The sequence below is a fragment of the Erinaceus europaeus genome, chromosome 11 (genome assembly GCF_950295315.1).
Source record: "Erinaceus europaeus chromosome 11, mEriEur2.1, whole genome shotgun sequence".
NCBI lineage: Eukaryota > Metazoa > Chordata > Mammalia > Eulipotyphla > Erinaceidae > Erinaceus > Erinaceus europaeus.
In genome coordinates, this window is record NC_080172.1 from 10,359,337 (window position 1) to 10,382,583 (window position 23,247).

Sequence of the window (23,247 nt, forward strand, 5' to 3'; positions counted from 1 at the left end):
AGTGTGTGGTACAGAGGAAAAGTACTAAATTCTGCATTTTTAAAAAGATTTTTCTAAATATTTATTTATTTCCTTTTTGTTACCTTTGTTTTTATTGTTGTTGTAGTTATTATTGTTGGTAATGTCGTCTTTGTAGGCTAGGACAGAGAGAAATGGAGAGAGGAGGGGAAAACAGAGAGGGGGAGAGAAAGATAAACACCCACAGACCTATTTCACTGCTACTGAAGCAACCCTCCTGCATGTGGGAAGCTGGGGGCTCGAACTGGGATCCTCACGCCTGTCCTTGGGCTTTGCGCCACTTGTGCTTAACCCGCTGCGCTACTGCCCGAGTCCCTAGATTCTGCATTTCTAATAAGGGTAGATAATATTATAGCATTTCACTCACTGAAGTAAAGCCGATTGAGGTAAAAGGTAAATTGTATTCCTGGAACTCTGTCCAGAAACCCTCTGTCACACACACACACACACACACACACACACACACACACACACACTTCACTTTCTTCTGGTGACAAGAGTTAGAGAGGAAAGTTCCATGAGGGAAAAAAATAGACAGACAGACAGAGAGATAGGCAGATAGATGGATGGATGAATGGATAGATAGGTAGGTAGGCAGATAGATAGATAGATAGATAGATAGATAGATAGACAGACAGACAGACAGACAGATAGAGACATGGAATTGTAAAGAGCAGCTCCTTAAAAACTCTGCCTCTATTCAGATATTTCATTAGTTTGGTGTTAGACTACTGACTACAGTGAGACCTGAAAGCATCCTAAAATTTGCCTTGGGAATGGTGGTTGTCTTGGTATTAAGACCAAGATTGAGAGATCTTCAGTGCCTTTGGAACAACTTCTTTTTAAAATTCTCTTTACAGCGGAATCTTGAGCAACCTCCAAAATCTTTGTCCACCTCAAACCGGTATTTCAAGAAGTCTGCTTCACAGGAATACGGACCCTATTTAGTTTATATGATTTATATATCCAGAGCCCAGGAACATGGTCCCTTACTAATTAACTAAATTAGGGGGAAGCAGGTGGTGGTACTGCCACTTGAGTGTACATGTTACCATCAACAAGGATGCAGGTTCAAGCCCTGAGTCCCTACCAATAGGGGGAAGTTCCCTAAGCAATAAAGCAGCATTGCAGGTGTCTGTCTATCTATCTATCTTACACTCCCCTCTCAATCTCTTTCTGTCTGGTCAAATAAAAGAAATGTGGGAAAAGGAAAACAAAATCTATCAAAAGAATTAATTAGTTAACTGGTCAAAGATGAAAGAAGCAGCTTTATTTTATTTTGTGTCTTGATTTATTTTAAAGTTGACCAACTTTTAAGTTCATGTCTACCTTTAATCTTATACCATTGTCCATACTTTTTTAAATTGCTATTTTCAGGAAAGAGAGGGAGAGAGAGAGGACAGAGTACCCACTCCGGCATATGTGGTGTTCGAGATCAAGCCTGTGACCTCCCACATGCAAGTCCTGCTCCCCTGGCACTGGCTTTATCTTGTTTCAAAGTAAACGAAGAATTTTGTGTTTCTACTGTGGCCTTGAAAAAGACACCTTAAAATACTGAAAACCATTACAGGTTAACAAGAGGTGACATAGGTGTAAACAGGTACACACTATTATGTATAAATGAATCACAGTGTTAACCAATTTTAGTTCTTCCCTTCTTCTCCTTGTTAACTGCATTAACACATATGCTCAATTCCACTGTCAACATTTAGGAGTAAATTAATAAATGTGCATAAAGAAGCCAGGTTGAGCACACATGTTACAATGTGCAAGGACCCACGTTTAAGCCCCTAGTCCCTGTATGTAGGGGGCAAGTTTTACAAGTGGTACAGGTGTCTCTCTGACTCTCTCTGTCTCTGTCTCTCTCTCTCTTCCCCTTTCCTCTGAATTTCTGTCTGTCTGTATCCAACAAATAAATAAAGAGAATGCAATTTTTAAAATAATAATGTTAAATAAGTATGGGTAGAATAAAAAACAGCAAGGATTTTGAAAACTGGTGGTGGTGTTATGCGAGCTACTGATATTCTTACTGTAATAGTAAGTTAACTTTTGCCCCCATGTTCGTAGCTACAAGTCTGTGACAATGATGCAGTAATGATGATATATTCAGAAGAGCACTACCTAAATGCCACCTGTAAAAACAGCAGGAAAACAATAAAGTGAGGAACAGAACAGCAGGTAAGATGGTGCTTGTGTAAGTGCCAGCTACATATTTGTTAAAACTAATGAGGTGTAAAAGGTAAAGCGACTTCTCTTCATCTTGCTCAATATCTGGAGGCATGTTGAGGAGTCAGTCCAAAAAGACAAGGATGGAAATTTGCCTAGATTAAGTAAAACCAATGGCCAACAAGAAAGAGGGACATGTATTCCTTGAGTCTACAGTTATCAGGTGCCAAGAAAGAAGATGGTGTGTTGGTTTTTATGTCCTTGGAGATACCAGTGCCATATGGTACGGAAGAGTTTACTGTTCTATTTGAATGGCTATCAGTGCTAAAGCGCATAGACTGTGATGAGCGAAATTTCACTTTGAACTCAGATGGGGAGGAGTTATCCCAGTCATTTCCACCATGAGGAAGTAGAATGCCAAAATGAACTGGGATTTTTCACTTCTTTCTTATTATCAGCTAAGAAGCTTCGTCATAAATATTTTTGTCTTCTCTTGGCAATATTAGGAATTGAGGAGAGATGGGGAGATGTCTCAGTGGGTTGATCACATGCTTTATTACAGGAGGACCCAGGTTTGAGCTTCAGCAACAGACAAGTTTTATGAGCATTGAAGTAGCCTTGCATGTGCTCCTTCAATCTATCTCTCCCTCTCTGTCTCTCATCCTCTAAGTGTGCAAAAGTAACTATCTAATAATAATATAAAACATTAGATTAAAAATTAATTCAGTATACCCTCTCTGGTCTGGTAAAAACATAACTTTGTTGATGCACATCAAAAACTTCAGCTTATAGTTTATAAATTTATCTTTATCAAAGGAAGGCATTTACATTTTCAAAACCTTGTATAATTTACATGGCTTGAATATGCTTGATTTCAACCACATGCAAATATTTTGGCCTAACTCCTATCTGAAACAAAGTAGACTTTATGTGAATATGTAAGCAAAAGCATAGGAAGTTAATGAAATCTCTAAAGTTATATAGTTCTTCCTCTCCCTTGCAGTCCTAGAAATTGTGAAACTGACTTGTGTGATAATAAATAATGGATGACACCTGACTGAGCTCGCACTTTACAGTGCACAATGTTCCTGGTTCAAGTTCCCTGTCACCAACTGCAGGGGGAGAGCTTTGCAAGTGGTCAAGCAGGGATATGGTGTCTCTTTCTCTAGGTCCTCCTTCCTCTCAATGTTTGGCTGTCTCTCTCAAATAAATAAAGATAATAAACTTTTTTAGATAGGGAGTCGGACGGTAGTGCAGCGGGTTAAGCGCATGTAGCACAAAGTGCAAGGACTGGTTTAAGGATCCTGGTTTGAGCCCTGGGCTCCCCACCTGCAGGGGAGTCGCTTCACAAGCGGAGAAGCAGGTCTGCAGGTGTCTGTCTTTCTCTCCCCCTCTCTGTCTTCCCCTCCTCTCTCCATTTCTCTCTGTCCTATCCAACAACAATGACATCAATAACAACAACTACAGCAGTAAATCAACAAGGGTAACAAAAGGGAATAAATAAATAAATATTAAAAATATATTAAAAAATAAGTGATGAATGACTAAGAAATTTAAAATCCATATGGCAGCTAATAAAAAAGTGTAGCTATAACTTTAAAGTGTGGCATAACCTGAAGAAGTGTATAAAAAGACTCTTTTGCAGAGAAAATTCAGTTCTTTCTTGTTTGAAAGGAGAGAGAGAAGAGACATCACAGCACTGCCCCACTTAGCAGTGCTTCCCTTCCTCCTCAGGCATTCCTTAAGCTCTGCTAGCTGACTAAGTTGATTGCATGCCTCTATACTGTGCAATGCAAATCCTCCAATAAGTTGATTTAATAGAGGTATTAATCTCATTTACAAAATACTTTAATGGAATATCAGGATTACTATTCCATTGAGCAATTAGAAACTAAAGCCCAAGGTGACACATAAATCTAATTAACACATTTTTATTCATCATCAACAATAGACCATATTTTCCAAGGCATAAGTAGGCAATATGAATGACTTGTTTTAGAGATCACACAGGATGAAACACATAACATTGTTTTAATCTAGAGTTTTGTTTGTTTTTTGTCACACTTATTTAATCTATGAAAGATCATGTGATTGTGTGGACTTTTTTTTAAAGATTTAATTTGTATTATGAAATTAAAAAAAAACAACTACTAAGATGCAAAAAAAAAAATAATAGACAATGAAGACCAATCTATCCACACTATCCAGCTTTAATAATGTTAACATTTTGGAAGTCTAAAATACATGTGTACACATCATTATTCATGATGGTATACTCCTTCCTCCATTAGACTTTCAATTTATGAAAGGTAAGAAAGTACATAGGTGATGGAAAACACAGCGTTGTGTCTACCTATGAACACAGGGGATAAACATTATAAGAACGTGACCAATGTGACTTACACTTTTATTCTCTCTCTCTTAGAAATTATCCTTAGTATATATAGCCTTATGCTTTAATATCCTGAATATAATGGAACTTCATGACACCAACCTTTACTAAACTTTACTACCAACTAAGAATGGATTAAAGGCATGTTATAGGAGGGAAATGATGAACAATAAAAATCATAAATGTAGGGTAAATATCTAGCTTAACAGTTTTAAATTCTCTAAGTTAAAAGTATATAAAGATGAATTTTTAGTCATGTAATTTGGGAAAGAAAAGTAAGGTAGAGACAAAAGGACTTTATTCAGCCTTTGTCAGTTTTCAGGTTAAAACACAGCTGATGAAATGGTGAGATGCCACATTGCTTCTAGTTAGTGCAGTATTGCTTTAATGTAAACCTCATGCTCAATTGCAATTTCTCTTCGAAGGTTTAAATGAACCAATGGATTCTGAAAATATGTACTAGTAGTGGAAATATAACAGAGTGATGGTGTTAAATGCAGTAGAGGTTTCTCTGTCTTGTACCAGAAATAAGTATTAGAGTCCATGATCAGGGGCTAGAAACCTCCTTAAAGTTATTTAGTAACAGAAGTGAATGTCACATGATTATCACCCTTGTCTTAGCATAATATGCACGGTAATGTATTCAGTATTGATTCTTTCTCTGTAGGACTCCTGCTTTGGCTCATTACTCATTTTAAATGGCTCAGTAAGTCACGAGAGTTGTCAGGGCTTCCTCACTTAGCCTTACATCATTTGTTTACAGCATCTGCTCAACAATAGCCTGCATTTATGGATGAGTGCTTATAGGTTTCGAGAATTTAATGCATAATGTAGGTGTATATTAAGTCCGTTACACATATGTCATTGCCACAATGGGATTATTTGAAGACAGCTATAGATAATTGCGTTATTTTATTTCACATCACAAAGGCTTAGCATGGTACCTGGAACACAGTATATGCTCTATTTTTATTTGTCATTTTTTTGCCTTCAGGGTTATCACTGGGAGCTCATGCCTGCACTGCTCCTGTGACCTTTTTTTTTTTTTTTTGATATGACAGAGAGAAATTGAGAAAGGAGGGGAAGACAGAGAAGGAGAGAGGAAGACAGCTGCTGACCTGCTTCACCACTTGTGAAGAAGGGACACTCCTGGAGGTGAGGAACTGGGGACTCAACTGGGAACCTTACTAAGTGTGCTTAACCTGGTGCACCACTGCCAAATCCCAGTATATGCTCTTTCAATGTTTGTTACATGAGTATAAATATAAATACATATAAACATGCAATGAAAATTCACCTCATTTTCACATTCTGCATAATATCACATCCTCTTATATGTTGGCTAAAGCTCTCAATAACTTATTCTTTGCTTTCCTAAATTCGATCACAAAACTCCCTTCATTTTAATATCCTTTATAAATTATATTGGACTACTTCACCATGTGTTACCTTATTTATTTATTTTTTTTTAATTTAAATTTTTAATTTAAGAAAGGATTAGTGAACAAAAGCATAAGGTAGGAGGGGTACAACTCCACACAATTCCCACCACCCAATCCCCATAACCCACCCTCTCCCATGATAGCCTTCCCATTCTCTAGCCCTCTGGGAGCATGGACCCAGGGTCGTTGAGGGTTGCAGAAGGTAGAGGGTCTGGCTTCTGTAATTGCTTCCCCGCTGAACATGGGCGTTGACTGGTCGGTCCATACTCCCAGTCTGCCTCTCTCTTTCCCTAGTAAGGTGTGTCTCTGGGGAAGCTGAGCTCCAGGACACATTGGTGGGGTCTTCAATCCAGGGAAGCCTAGCCAGCATCCTGGTGGCATCTGGAACCTGGTGATTGAAAAGAGAGTTAACATACAAAGCCAAACAATTTGTTGAGCAATCATGGATCCCAAGATTGGAATAGTGGAGAGGAAGTGTTAGGGAGGTACTCACTGCAAACTCTAGTGTAATCCTGCTTTCAGGTATATATTTTGCAGTAGTTTATGGATACGTGTGCACATACGCTCTCTCTCACAGAAACTGGTGTATGTCTAGGTTATGGGACTTTGTTAGAAAGTGAACTACCTGAGATGAAATTAGAGTGTACTATAAAAGGAAAGGTCTCACCCGAGTAATGAAGCTGAAGGGTTGTCATTCCACACGTGAAGTCTCTGGATACACACTGAGGTGAAGCATGTTGAGATGGCAATCGTTGCTTTGGTTAGGTTGTGATCGGCGGATGCAATATTATTTGGTATGGATTGGGAGAAGCATACGGGAAAGTGAGCCCTATCCAAGGGTGCCAGGACTGGGGGAAGTAGGGGCTCTATAGTGAAGATGTGAGGTTCCTGCTGTCTTAGGGTTCAAAAAGACAATCAATAGTTAATATTATCATCACATTATTTGTTAATTGGGTTAACTTTGAAAAGTCCCTTTGTTATGGTTTGCTGTACAGTACCCAGTATCTTGTATATAGCTGTGCTATTGGAAGCTTCTAATCTACTTGGTCTAGGCTTTTGAGAGAGTCCGCATATCAAACACGTAGCCTATCTATTAAAAAGATTCAGTTTGTCTTTTGAGAACCTTTGAGACATACAATTGATTTCCCCCTCTCATATTAATTAACTACTGATTTATATGTCTACATTTTGCTAGGAGTGTACATAAACACCATTCCCATCACCAAAGGACCGTGACCCATCCCTCCCGCCCATTCCCACCCCCCACTGGCCCAGGAAGCTACATGTCTACCCCTCACCACTGGGTTTTTACTTTGGTGCCCTACTTACAATTTGATCAGGTCCTGCTTTTAGTTTCCCTTTCAGATCTTCTAAGTCAGCTTCTGTTGATGAGTGGGATCATCCCATACTCATCTTTAACTTTCTGACTTAGTCCACTTAACATAATTCCTTCTAGCTCTGTCCAAGCTGGGTCAGAGAAGGTGAGTTCATTGTTCTTGATAGCTGCATAGTATTCCATTGTGTATATATACCACAGCTTTCTCAGCCATTCATCTGTTGTTGGGCACCTGGGTTGCTTCCAGGTTTTAGCTATTATGAATTGTGCTGCTATGAACATAGGAGTACACACCTCTTTTTGGTTGGGTGTTATGGAGTCCTTGGGGTATAACCCCAGGAGAGGAATTATTGGGTCATATGGAAGGTCCATGTCTAGCCTTCTGAGAGTTTTCCAGACTGCTCTCCACAGAGGCTGTACCAATTTACATTCCCACCAGCAATGTAAAAGAGTTCCTCTGTCCCCACATCCTCTCCAGCATTTGTTGCTGCTGTCCTTTTTGATGTATGCCATTCTTACAGGAGTGAGGTGGTATCTTAGTGTTGTCTTAATTTGCATTTCTCTGACAATCAGTGACCTAGAGCAGTTTTTCATATGTTTGTTAGCCTTTTGGATCTCCTCTGTGGTGAATGTTTTGTTCATTTCCTCTGCCCATTTTTGGATGGGGTCATTTGCTTTTTTGCGGCTGAGTTTGCTGAGCTCTTTATATATTTTGGTGATTAGTTTCTTGTCTGATGTCTGGCATGTGAAGATCTTCTCCCATTCTGTGAGGGGTCTCTCTGTTTGTTTAATAGTTTCTTTGGATGTGCAGAAGCTTTTCAATTTGATGTAGTCCCATTGGTTTGTTTCTGCTTTGGTCTTCCTTGCAATTGGGTTTGATTCATCAAAGATATCCTTGAGGTGTAGATGGGAAAGTGTTTTACCAATGTTTTCCTCTAAGTATTTGATTGTTTCTGGTCTGACATCTAGGTCTTTGATCCATTTGGAGTTGATTTTTGTTTCTGGTGAGATAAAGTGGTTCAATTTCATTCTTCTGCATGTTTCAACCCAGTTTTCCCAGCACCATTTATTGAAGAGAGCCTCCTTCTTCCATTTAATCCTTTGGGCCCCCTTATCAAAGATTAGATGCCCATAGGTGTTGGTGTTACCTTATTTTAAATGGAAGTATAAAATATAGCAAATGGGTTATTAAATAATCACATATAAATTAAAGGCAAAATAAAAGTCGGTTTAATACCAGGTATGCACTCTGCTCTTAAAAAGTACAAGATGAATGCTTGAATGCAGATCCTATGCATTAAATTGAACTAAATCACTAGTTATCTGAAAAGTTTTGCCTTAAGCAATCTTACAAAGAGAACAGAAAACTAGTTCTTGTGTATATGTAAGATGAAAAGTATTGGTATTAAAAAGTCCATATTTAATTTTATCTGTTTTATTTTAGTGAGCTTTTTTCAAATAATAAATATGTCCTTGAAAAAGGATACATATCAAGTAGAAAATTATTATTTTATCATTCAATGTATATCACCTACCATACTTGGATTTATCTATGCCTTTTAACCAAAATGCCACCAACTGACTGTTGAGAGAAGAATGTGAAAGATAAAAAGACAACTTAATAATAAAAATAGCAATCAGGCAGGAGCAAGGAATTAAAGGCATACAGATTGGAAGAGAAGAAGTCAAACTCTCCTTATTTGCAGATGACATGATAGTATACATGGAAAAACCTAAGGAATCCAGCAAGAAGCTTTTGGAAATCATCAGGCAATACAGTAATGCGTCAGGCTATAAAATTAATATTCAAAAGTCAGTGGCATTCCTCTATGCAAACACTAAGTTAGAAGAAATTGAAATCCAGAAATCAGTTCCTTTTTCTATAGCAACAAAAACAATAAAATATCTCGGAGTAAACCTAACCAAAGAAGTTAAAGACTTGTATACTGAAAATTATGAGTCACTACTCAAAGAAATTGAAAAAGACACAAAGAAGTGGAAAGATATTCCATGTTCATGGGTTGGAAGAATTAACATCATCAAAATGAATATATTACCGAGAGCCATCTACAAATTTAATACTATCCCCATCAAGATCCCAAGTGTTGTTAAAATTGTCGGAGGCTCTTGCTGGCCGGGTTGGCTTCGCGGTGGTGAACAGAGACGCGGAGACAACGGCTGGGCAGGGAAGCTGTATTTCTTTATTCAAGAACAAGGATTCATAAACTAAGACAAACTAATCACCAAACAGAACTCTGCTGTCTCTTTGCGGCGGCGCAAGCACTCTCTCTTTTTTCTCTCCAACTCAGGAACCCTCTCCCTTACTCTTGAACTCAGGAACTCCGGAACCCTCCAACTCTGGCACTCTCGAACTCAGGAACCCTCTCTCCGGGTTCCTTGGGGCGGGGCCAAGCAGGCCCGCGAAATTAACTGGACTGATCCAATTCTCTTGGCGGGGGAGGGTTAGAACAAACCAATGTAAAGCATACGACAATTCCCCCTTTTCTTTTAACTAAATGGCTACAGTATCAAGGGTGTGGGGTAAACAGAAACCTATATCGTACAGGCATTTTTTAAAAAAGAAACTGGCACAAACTAAACCTTATCAGCTTAAAAAAAACATTTCTTGCCTCTGGGGGGTGTACTTTTTTCGATGGGCATTTGTATGGGGGCGGGGAACGGCCTAGAGTCCCACATTGTCGTATGCTTTACATTGGTTTGTTCTAACCCTCCCCCGCCAAGAGAATTGGATCAGTCCAGTTAATTTTGCGGGCCTGCTTGGCTCCGCCCCAAGGAACCCCGAGAGAGGGTTCCTGAGTCCTAGAGTTCCTGAGTTCCTGAGTTCGAGAGTAAGGGAGAGGGTTCCTGAGTTGGAGAGAAAAAAGAAAGAGTGCTTGCGCCGCCGCAAAGAGACAGCAGAGTTCTGTTTGGTGATCAGTTTGTCTTAGTTTATGAATCCTTGTTCCTGAATAAAGAAATACAGTTTCCCTGCCCAGCCGTTGTCTCCGCGTCTCTGTTACCCGCCGTGAAGCTAGACCGGCCAGCAAGAGCCTCCGAAAATTTAACAACACCCAAGCACATTTTTTTAGGAGAATAGAAAAAATGCTACAAATGTTTATCTGGAACCAGAAAAGACCTAGAATTGCCAAAACAATCGAGAAAAAAGAACAGAACCAGAGGCATCACCCTCCCAGATCTCAAACTGTATTATAGGGCCATTGTCATCAAAATTGCTTGGTACTGGAACATGAACAGAGACACTGACCAGTGGAATAGAATTGAGAGCCCAGAAATGAGGCCCCACACGTATGGACATCTAATCTTTGACTAAGGGGCCCAGACTATTACATGGGGAAAGCAGAGTCTCTTCAACAAATGGTGTTGGAAACAATGGGTTGAAACATGCAGAAGAATGAAACTGAATCACTGTATTTCACCAAATACAAAAGTAAATTCCAAGTGGATCCAGGACTTGGATGTTAGACCAGAAACTATCAGATACTTAGAGGAAAATATTGGCAGAACTTTTTTCCGCATAAATTTTAAAGACATTTTCAACGAAACGAATCCAATTACAAGGAAGACTAAGGCAAGTATAAACCTATGGGACTACATCAAATTAAAAAGCTTCTTCACAGCAAAAGAAACCACTACCCAAACCGAGAACCCCCTCACAGAATGGGAGAAGATCTTTACATGCCATATATCAGATAAGAGTTTAATAACCAACATATATAAAGAGCTTGCCAGACTCAACAACAAGACAACAAATAACCCCATCCAAAAATGGGGGGAGGACTTGGACAGAATATTCACCACAGAAGAGACCCAAAAGGTCAAGAAACACATGAAAAAATGCTCCAAGTCTCTGATTGTCAGAGAAATGCAAATCAAGACAACAATGAGATATCACTTCACTCCTGTGAGAATGGCATACATCAGAAAAGGGAACAGCGGCAAATGCTGGAGAGGGTGTGGGGTCAAAGGAACCCTCCTGCACTGCTGGTGGGAATGTAAATTGGTCCAACCTCTGTGGAGAACAGTCTGGAGAACTCTCAGAAGGCTAGAAATGGACTTACCCTATGACCCTGCAATTCCTCTCCTGGGATATATCCTAAGGAACCCAACACATCCATCCAAAAAGATCTGTGTACACATATGTTCTTGGCAGCACAATTTGTAATAGCCAAAACCTGGAAGCAACCCAGGTGTCCAACAACAGATGAGTGGCTGAGCAAGTTGTGGTATATATACACAATGGAATACTACTCAGCTGTAAAAAATGATGACTTCACCTTTTTCAGCCAATCTTGGATGGGCCTTGAAAAAATCATGTTGAGTGAAATAAGTCAGAAACAGAAGGATGAATATGGGATGATCTCACTCTCAGGCCGAAGTTGAAAAACAAGATTAGAAAAGAAAACACAATTCGAACCTGAAATGGAATTGGAGTATTACACCAAAGTAAAAGACTCTGGGGTGGGTGGGTGGGTGGGGAGAACACAGGTCCATGAAAGATGATGAATGACATAGTGGGGGTTGTATTGAAAAAAAAAGGTGGGATGAAAAATGACTGTGGTCGCAGACTTTCCCCTTGCGTGGAAGGGTGTCGGTGACCCAAGCTTAAGCTTGCAAATAAAGGCTCTTGTTATTGCAAAAAAAAAAAAAAAAAAAAAAAATTTCTAAGGAACCAAGCTCTGGCTCAGTCAGTAGAGTGCACACACTGTAGTGCACAAGAATTATCAGCTACTTTCGTTCTCTCTCTCTCTTTTTTATCACTATTATTTATATATGAGACCATTTCTCTCTGTTTTTCTAGTATAACCTCTTTCTATTATACTGTTTTATTTTATTTTACAGTGTTTTATTTTATTTTACCCTGCCAACCATCACTATCCTAGTGAATACAAAATCTTAGAGACAGTTTGTTGGCTTCTATTTGTTTTTGAAAATTCATGTGGTTCAGTTCTGTAGATACCACATATGAGTGGAACACTCGGTACTCACCTTTCATTTCTTGTTTTACTAAGCTTGGGGTGCATTGGATCGACCTTCTTGTGGTGCATCCCATGAGTACCCATTCATTGGGGAAAATGACGATACTTCCTAGCCGACTGAATCCACATGGATCCCAGTCACTTTCAAAGCCATTTAACTGGCTACGGAAGAAGGGCAAACGCTAGAAGAAGAACTGTCCAAAGGCGTTACCCAGGATGTAGAAAAATAAATGGATCCTAGGAAACTGGTAACTATGGTACAGGAGGGAACTGGGTAAGGAAGGGATGAATGTTTTATAGCTCCATTTCCTCACACTCTGCCAAACAAGGTGAAGAATCGGGAATGTGTTGCACAGTGATAGGGAACCATCTGTACTGGAATAAGCTGGCAGTTGTAGGTCTGGAACTAAGGCTTTCTTTGAAGGCAAAAGGCAGCAAGCAGATGTTGCCACAAATACGAAAGAATCTTCCCAACATAGGTTACGTGGTAGTCATGATGCTGCGTTTGAAGTACAGGAGCTTCAGCAAAGGCAGAAGATATCTTTGGTGTTTCCTTTGGCTGAAAAGTTAAAAAAAAACTTATTTACGGATCTTAACATAAAAATTGTGGCAAGATTTCTACAATGAGCACACCAAACACACTGCAATATTTCTTCTTCAAAAAAATGTTATAAGAGGTTTAATGAGATAAAATCTAGGGTAGTATATTCTTAATTTAAAAATTGCCTTAATTTATTAATGAGAGATATAGAAGGAGAGAAAAGGGAGCCAGGGTGTTGTTGTGTGAGTTGTGTTTTACACTGTGCCAACACAAAAGGCAGTTAATTTTTGCACACATGAGGTGCTAGGTTCAGTCCCTTACATACATCACTGCATATGCCTAAACTATTTTTTGGCTTCCTTCACATAAAAAAATACATTTTAAAAAAGTTTTTGTTATTAAATTGAGATAACAAAAGCAGTGGTTTTATGTAGCACATTTGGAATTCATTATATATATATTTATCTTAAGTTCTGAAAAATATTTAGTAAACATAATTTGATTCCATAGCAGGACTCTTGGTCTAAAGGAAATATTAATCTTTTTATACACCAGAGTTTCAATAATAATGGTTATTTATCTTGAATATTACTACAAGCAATAATCAAATTCCTGAAAGGAAGTTTTAATCAGTCTTCCATTCCAAGACTGCATATTCTAGCATATTATACCTTTTGAATATTAGTGTCAATCTAAGTTCTTTTCTAGAGAAGTCATGTCTGCAACCGTGTAAAATAAATTATCACTGCTTTCAGAAATGACAATTAATGACTAGAAACAGTTTCCAATCATTGCAGCTTAGTGTGAAATAATTTTTTAAAGTGCCTAAAATGTAAATACCTCGTGATAATAAACCTTCAATTATGAATTCTTCAATATGCTATTTTTGTTATACCGTTTCGTTTCACTAGTATACAATGCAAGGTTCTGGATTTAATTTGCCCAAATACTGGTTCAGTTTTCATTTAGTTACTTGCACAAATTAGATGAGACACTCGATTTATATCTGTAGCGTGTGCCTTTGCTTGTTCTTTTTCCTTTCACTCTAAACTCTACTTGTAATCTAGCAGGAAAAAAAATCACCAATGTTATCTACTCCTTGTTTAAATTTACTTGATTAAGAGATAGAAGGCAAATTCACTGTAAATAATGTCTCTCTATATTTCAAACAAGACATTCTTCAATTGGTTCTAAAAGATAACTATAAAACTCACTTGCAGATAAAATGTTATCAGTTGAGACAGTTTCTTGATTAATCAATCACAATGCTCTTTCTCTCCAAAGCTTCTGTCTTATCCACAAAACCTGTGAAACATTTAGTCATTAAAAGAGAATGCAATATTTTCTAAATGGATTTTCTATATGGTTAAAAGGCTTATTACTGCTATAAAGAACTTAAGTCTTCCCCTTAAATCCCAGACTTCATCTGCTCTACCTGACTTGCATAAGTATTAGGGAAAAATCTACAGAAGATTCCGTTTTTTGCAATATTGTCTAATGGCAGATTAGGTTGCTATGTTTTATAAGTGCTTATTAAAGTCCTTCATCTCATGGTAAACTAAACATCCTTATAACAGAGATAAGCTATTAACTATCTTGTTTCTATAAGTCAAACAGTTTCCATTTAAATGACCCATTGTTCTAGGATTGTGATGCTTCTTGGAAATCATAAATTCAGTCATACCCTAAGTCCACTGGAAAGACTGACATCTTGAATGCTAATCTCTGCATCTTTATTTGAATCCATGAGTTAGACAAGTGGGCTCAGACCACTGTCCTGCAAATTCAGCCAGTGACTGCCAACCGGACCAGATCATCCACCTTTATAAAAGCACAGATTCGGGAGTCAGGAGGTAGCGAACCCCCTGCTCCCCACCTGCAGAGGAGTGAAGCAGGTCTGCAGGTGTCTATATTTCTGTCTTCCCCTTCTCTCTCCATTTCTCTCTGTCCTATCTAACAAAGATGACATCAGTAACAACAACAATAATAACTACAACTACAATAAAAAACAAGAATAACAAAAGGGAAAATAAATAAATAAATATAAAAAATGAAAAAAAATTAAAAGCCCAGTCTCCTTTATAATGACTTATTTATAATGCACTACTCCCATGCATATATTGGAATTTTTCCTAGCTTCTTCCAACGTGAAGACCACAAATTTTACTTGCTGTTTTCTTACCTTTAGGTTCCTGATTATTAAATAATTTGTCCTGTTTTATGTCTTAACGCTTCTGAGGTACCAAGTTGCAGATGCTACCATGATGCTTACCTGTCTTCCCTGGCAGAGGACCTCACCAATATGTCCTGAAACCTCACCTCCCCAGAGAAAAATAGAAACACACTAGGAGTATGGATTTGACCTGTCAACACTTGTGCCCAGCGAAGAAGCAATTACAGAAGCCAGACCTCTCCTAACTTCTGCTCCCCATAAAGATCTCTTGTCCATATGCCGAGAGGGATAAAGAAAACAAAAGCTTCAGGGGGGCTGGTGGTAATGCACTGGGTTAAACACACATGGCAGGAAGCACAAGGACAGGCGGGTAAGGATACCAGTTGGAGCCCCGGGCTCCCCACCTATCGGGGGGAGTCACTCACAGGCAGTGAAGCAAGTCTACAGGAGTCTTTCTCTCCCCCTCTCTCTCTCTGACTTCCCCTCTCTGTCCTATCCAACAATAACAATAACAACAACAAATGGAGAAAATGGCCTCTAGGAGCAGTGGATTTGTAGTGCAGTCACCTAGCCCCAGAGACAACCCTGAAAGCAAAAAGAAAAAGAGAGAGAGAGAGATAGAGACAGAGAGAGAGAGAGAGAGGAGAGGAGAGAGAAAGAGAAAGAGAAAGAGAAGGAGAAAGAGAAAGAGAAAAAGGGGAAGCTTCCAATGGAGGGGATGGGATACAGAACTCAGGTGGTGGGGATTATATGGAATTGTACCCCTTTTATCCCACAATCTTGTCAATCACTATTAAATCACTAATAAAATTTAAATAAGAGTGGTTTTAAAAAAGCAGATAGACATAACAAATACACAAAATACTAAACAGTAGTACAAAACTGCATACTCGACTTGAGTTCATGGAATAGTCTCTAAGATAAATGATATATTAGGTCACAAAAATTCTCATTAACTTTAAAATTGTTGAAATAATACAAAATATCATCTTCAACTATATTTAGCCAATCTAGCCAGAATTTATTATCAGAAGAAAACCCAGAAAATCTACCAACTTGTCAACTAGCATGTTCCTAAAAACTCAGTGAGTAGGTAGTCAGTTGGTGGTTCACCTGACCGAGCTCACACACCACAGTGTACAATTACTTGTGTTCAAGCCACTGTGGTGAGGAAGTTTCAGGAGCTGTGAAATTGTACTGCAGGTGACTATCTCACCCAGTCCCTCTCTCTTCCTACCCTTTCAACGTTTCTCTGACTCTACCATCAATAAAACCAAATTTTAAAAACTCAATGAGTCAAAGAAGAAATATCAATGAAAATTAGTGAACACTTAGGCATGATGTGAAAAAAAATAAGAAAAGTTTGGTAGCATATTGAAATCAGCACTCCGGGGCCCAGGCGGTAACGCAACAGGTTAAGCGCACGTGGCGTGAAGCACAAGGACCGATGTAAGGATCCTGGTTCAGTCACCGGGCTCCCCATTTGTAGGGGAGTCATTTCACAGGCGGTGAAGCAGTTCTGCAGGTGTCTATCTTTCTCTCACCTTCTTTGTCTTCCCCTCCTCTCTCCATTTCTCTCTGTCCTATCCAACAATGACGACGTCAATAACAAAAACAATAATAAAAACAACAAGGGCAACAAACGGGAAAATAAAAATAAATATATATACAAAATTAAAAAAAAAACATTATAAAAAAAGAAATCATCACTCCATGGGCTGAGCACTGAGTTAAAAGACCAAAGTAAAGGGTGGTCACCATTTCAGTGGTGGGGAACTTTTTATTCCTCCAGGCATCATGTGTACATTTATAACATCATGCATGGTCCATACAGAATTATCAACTTAGAAATTGGCCCTTAATGTTGCTATGAGAAAAGCCTCTAGATTTATATGGCTAGACCAAGTGAAATTTGGAGTTAGCAGTCCCTGCCACAGAGACTTGAGAGCTGGAACACTGGGCGGTGGATTGTTTTGCTTCATTTCTAAAGGTAATGAATTGACTCTTTCGGGTTGCAATCTTACCTGAGTCCTGTATCCTCTTTATTAGCTTCATTTTATAACTTTTAGAATAGGAATGTCTACCCCACTGGTGTACTTTGGAAGTAAATGACATGTTTTCTAGTTTCATAGGTTTCTAGGAGAACAGGAAATAAACCTTTGAATGGACCATTTCAGAGTTTTAGACAAACTCAATTGATATCACTTAAGTGATGAGCTTAGTTTTTCATCTAATATCCAGGTGAAATTTGGGATTTAGTGTGAGATTGGTATGAGTTAATTTTTTCTTCAAATAAGTAGGGATGAAATGAAATTATTCTGTCTATCACCTCTAAAACTTCATAAATGCAGAGGTGTGCAGACCCTCAAAATGTTACTTTATTAGGAAAATAGTGTTTCCACAATTAGTTAAGTGTTGTCATATTGAATTGACCTAATCTGATGTCTGTTCTTCTTATTAAAAAAATCACACACATCATACATACTAGACTAGTCATATGACTACTATTAAAAATACAGTTGACTGGGTGACTTAAAGTAATTATCATAGTCCTGGAGGTTAGAAAGTCCAAGGTCATGGTGCTGAATGATTCAGAAGTTTCCTGATTCACAGATGGCTGTGTTTTCTAACCATGTCTTTAAATAGCAGAAGGAACTGGAAAGCTTTTTTTGAATTTCTTTTGTAAAGGGTATGCTTCCCATTTATAAAGGTTTCACCTCTGTGACCCAATCACCTTCAAAGCATACTTCCCGCTGTTACTGAATTGGATTCCTCTCAAAATTCGTATGTTGAGATATTACATTCAATGTCTCAATACTTTATTTAAAAAAAAAAGATGGGGAATGCACAAAACACAAGTTTCAGAAGAAACCGAGGTATGGGCATGGAGCTTCTTTCTAAGCTCTGCCAGTGAGCTGTGTAAACACCATCTGTTACCACCTGTAAGGATTTCCAATAATATATACAGAGCAGTGCCCATCAGGGCAGCTAACTTAAGTGTTGGTATTGAAAGTTTCATTATACTTAGTCACAGATTTGTTTGATAGCCATTAAGTAGTTATCATGTAAGTAAAGCTTCCCATCATAAATTGTATTCTTGTTCTTAGAATACACTATTTGGCATGTCACAAAGACTCTAGGTTAAAAAAAAAAAAGGTAATTTTTTTTTTTCTGTCAGACATGATATTCCATGAACTTTGAGGATGCTTCTTGGGAACTGAAATCAAAGTTCAAATGGCTGTGGAACAATTTCATTTTATATTGTACAAACTAAATAGCTTTCTGCAAAAGAAACAAGGTTACACCAGTCACTGTTTTATACAATTATATCTGACTGTTTACAAAGTCATTTTACTAATGAATAGACTTTTTTGTACTACAGAATCATTCATGCAACTTTTTTTTTGTCTCCAGGGTTATTGCTGGGCCTCAGTGCCTGCACCATGAATCCACTGCTCCTTGAGGCCATTTTTTGTCCCCCATTTGTTGTAGCCTTGTTGTGGTTATTATTGTTGTTGTTGATGTTGTTCATTGTTAGATAGGAAAGAGAGAAATCCAGAGAGGAGGGGGAGATAAAAAGGGGGAGAGGAAGATAGACACCTACAGACCTGCTTCACCGCCTGTGAAGTGACTCTCCTGCAAGTGGGGAGCTGGGGGCTCAAACCTGGACCCTTATGCCAGTTCTTGTACTTTGGGCAACATGCGCTTAACCCGCTGTGCTACCGCCCAACCTCCCATTCATGCAACTTTTACGAAAGGTTAATATTAATTGGAACACAATTAACCTAAATGCCTATACATATATGTATATTTCAAAATATATATTCTATTTTTTCAAATAAAATATCACATAATTAGAGTATTTAATTCCAGCCTAGAAAGTAACCTAATTGTTAGTTAAAAAATCAGTATCAGGGAAAGTATTTTTTTCTTAAATTTCTGGATTATTTTTGGCAAGCTATAAATGAAAGCTTAAAAAAAAAATCTAGTTGCTTGCTTGTCTGCCTTCTATAGAGCAGGGTCTCTTATTGCAGGAGCATTTTGCAGACAGTAGGTTAACTTAGATTTTACTGGAGAGGGAATGTTCAGAACCTTGTCTAACTTTTGTATATGAATGTATCAGAAAATGAAGAACTGTAGTTATAACTTCACAGTCCATTGCTCAGTTCTAGGACTGTGGAGCTGGAAAAAGAAAAATGACTTAAGAAAATTTTGCAAAAGTAAGGGTGATTAAAAGAAAAACTGGAGTTTGGTAACTCCTAACATTGTGCTGTTTGTTACGGAATTCAATTGGCTTGCCTTTTGCTGATCACATAATATAAACAAAAAAACAGTATTGCTTTTCAATCATGTGGTAAGAAGAAGAAAAAAAGTAATCTATACTTATACAGGCAAAATTTTTGTTTGAAACTTTTCTTTTCAAATGTAAAATTGTTGTTAAATAATTTTGTGAAACAGCTTGGTCTTTTAAGCCTAATACTTTATTTATAAAAGTAAAATTATAGGGTGGGCAGTGATGCACCTGGTTAAGCACACACAGTACTGAATGCAAAGACCCACACAAGCATATGTCCCTTCCAACTAGTGCTTGAGTACATGGTCAATTCTGAAACAGATACAAGTGGAAATACCTTATGATGATGGCCCGGGAGGTGACACAGTGGATAAAAGCTTGGACTTTCAATCACAAGATTCCAAGTTCAATCCCCAGCAGCACATGTACCAGAGTGATGTCTGGACTCTCTCTCTCTCTCTCTCTCTCTCTCTGTGTGTGTCTGTCTGTCTCTCTTTCTCCCTCTCTTCTCTCTTTCTCATTGATAAATAAAATATTTTTAAAAAGAAATATCTTATAATTCAGCAATACCATTCTTAGACTTTTATCCAAAAGACAAGAACATATGGATTCAAGAGGGCATATGCACCTTCATGTTCATTGCTGACTTATTCATAATAGCTAAAGGATGGTAGCAAATTGGAAGCCCATCTTAGCTGACTATATAAACAGCCGTGGAGCATATACTAAGGGGAGTAATAGCTAGCAATTAAAAATATGATTGGGGCCAGGCAGTAGCACACTTAGTTTAGAACACACTTTACATTTTGCAGGGAACGAAGTTCAGCCTCTGGTATGCACCTTCAAGTGGGGAAGATTCTTGAGTGGGAAAGCAGGCTGCAGGTGTCTCTCTTTCTCTCTCCCCCTTGAAATGGGTTTTTATTTGCATTAAGGAAATCTTATTGACTTTGGTAGAAGATCAAGCCAACCAAAATTTCCTTAAACCACACTGTAATCCAGATAAAGGCTTTTTCTTGAATCGTGAGACTGTTAGGACAAAGTTGAAGAAAAATTGCTTGAAGATGGCAGAGGTTGCTTCATTATATTTAAAGAAAGATATCTGCATAACATAAAAAAGATGAAGTGACAGAACTTGGTTTAAAAGTTGGAACAAGTTATCCAGGTCTAAGATTAATTAGAAAGGTAGCTACATTAAACTATGATTTCCAAGGTATGCTAAACAGACTTATGTTAGAATAAGTTGCCATCTAGGATTTCATAGCTAGAAAGAAGTCAATACCTGGATTCACAACAGGCTAATAAAGCCTTGAAATTAAATTTACTATTTTCTGATCATCATAAAAATCTTAGGACCATTCAAAATTATGGCATGTACACTCTTTGTGCTCTCTGTAACAAGAGCAACACTACCAGCAAACAGCAAACAAACAAAAAGCCCAATCTGGCAGAATGTTTATAAATGGTTTGCTGAGGGAGTTGGGTGAGTAGCACAGTGGGTTAAGCACACATGGCACAAAACACAGGAACCTGCATAAAGATCCCGGTTTGAGCCCCGGCTCCCCACCTGCTAGGGGATAGCTTCACAAGAGGTGAAAAAGGTCTGCAGGTGTCTGTCTTTCTGTCCCCCTCTCTATCTCCTCTCATCTCTTGATTTCTCTCTGTTCTATCCAACAACAACAATAGCAATGCTAACAACAATAATAACAACAACAAGAGCAACAAAATGGGAAAAATGGCCTCCAAGGGAATGGATTCATAGTGCAGGCACCAGGCCCCAGTGATAACCCTGAAGGTATGGAGGCAACAAAAAAAAAAGTTTGCTGAGTAGTTTAAATGCACCGTTTAGTCCTGCTTCCCAGAGAAAAAATGATTTTTCTAAATGTTACTACTTAGTGACAATAAAGTTGTAAACAACACTGATGGAGATGGTGACCAGTGTTGTTCATTGAATTTCTTCTTCTTTTTTTAAATCTTTTTTTATTTTGGATAATGACAGAGAGAAACTGAAAAGAAGGGGGAATAGAGAGGGAGAGAGAGACAGAGAAGCCCTACTTCACCACTGGTGAAGCTTTCCCCCTGCAGGTGAAGACCAGGGGCTTGAACCTGGTTCCTTGTGCACTGTACTGTGAGTGCTTATCCAGATGCACCACATCCTGGCCCCTTGTTCACACATTTTCTAACCCAAGAAATAGCCTGCAATCCATAGATCAAGAAATAGCTCTGAGTCACTGTATTTAAGCACTATATTTTATGAGACTGTAATAAACATTATCCAACTTGATAAATATGCCAGAAAAACCAAAAGAACAATGAGTACAAATGAAAAATTAAATTAAAAAAATATCTGTTCTATAGTTTTTGAAATTCTCTTATACAGTTACAGAAATGTGCTGCTATGTTATTTTTACCAGAACACTGCTCAGCTCTGTCATGTGGTTGATAGTTCTGGGGTTTGAACCTAGGAATCTTGGTGCCTCAGGCATGAAAACCCTTGTGCATGACGCTTAGAATATCTCCCCAGGGTGGCTGTTGAAAAAAGAATATAATAGATTATATAAAAATATAAACACTGTCACCTAAATTTACCTTTGACTTTCAAACCAACATGAAGACTTATTTTTGTCATTATAAATTAATTTTATTCAGGAAATGTTACTTTGCAAGGCTCTTATTGTCACAGGGATACAATTTTGCATCTCCTTCTTACCAATCTAGCATATCTCATCTACTACCAAAGTGCCACCTCCCTCCACCACAGTGCACTGGACTTCCAACTCTTTTTTTTTTTTTTACTTTTAATACTGATTTACAAATGTATATGGTAATAAGGGTAATTCCACATCATTCTCACCATCAGAGTTCTGTAGCCTCATTCCCCTCCAGTGGAAACTGCAATAGTTCACCTAATGTATAGATATGGGTCAAATATATATTGTTCCTTTTTATTCACTTCTCCAGCTCTGTCTTCCTTTCTAAGCCGGACCTACAACTATTGTTGTATCCGAGTGTCCTTCTTTTAACTCTTCCATTTGGGATAAGAGAAATAGTACCTTAGGGGCTCAGTTGTGGTACACTTGGTTGAGCACACATGTTGCAACGTTTAAGGACCTCTGTTCAAGCCCCTGTCCCCACCTACAAAGGAAAAACTTTGAGAGTGGTGAAGCAGTGTCACAGGTGTTTCTCTCTGTCTCTCTCCCTTCTCTGCCACCCTCCTTTCCTCTCAGTTTCTGGCTGTCTCTATCTAAAAAATTAATAAAGATAATTTAAAAAAAACTTAAAGAGAAATAGTACCTTACTTTCTCTGGTATTTTCCGGATTATCTTCCTTTATAGTAATCACATAAATATAAAAATACCTGGTGACAAGCATTCCAACTTCTCATTCAGAGAGAGCCCTCTGGTTCTCTTCCAGTGACATTTCTCCTCTCTGAGAACATGGACGAAATTGTTTTTGGGATACAGAAGGAAGGAGCTCTGACTCCTGTAACTGCTTCTCCACTGGACATGGGTGTTGACTGCTTGATCTATACTCCCAGCCTGCCTCTGTCTTTCCCTAGTATAATAGAAGTATGGAAGTCAAGCGTAGACATCAAGACATACAAGCAAAGACCCAGAGTTTCCAGGACATGGAAAAATGTGATCTTTAAAGAGAAAAGGAAGGTTCCTTATAGTCTTATATACAGTTTAAAATGACAATAGTTCATTATTATTATAGTTAAGTTCATTGGGAATTGACTTCTCTTTGAAAACCCATCTGTTAGACTTTATCGTAACATACCTGAACTTACCATGCTTTATGCAATTTTAGGATATATATATCAATAATAATCTCTTAGACACTGACAGGACCAATTAATTTTGATCTAGCTGGCATAAAATGTCAGATAAT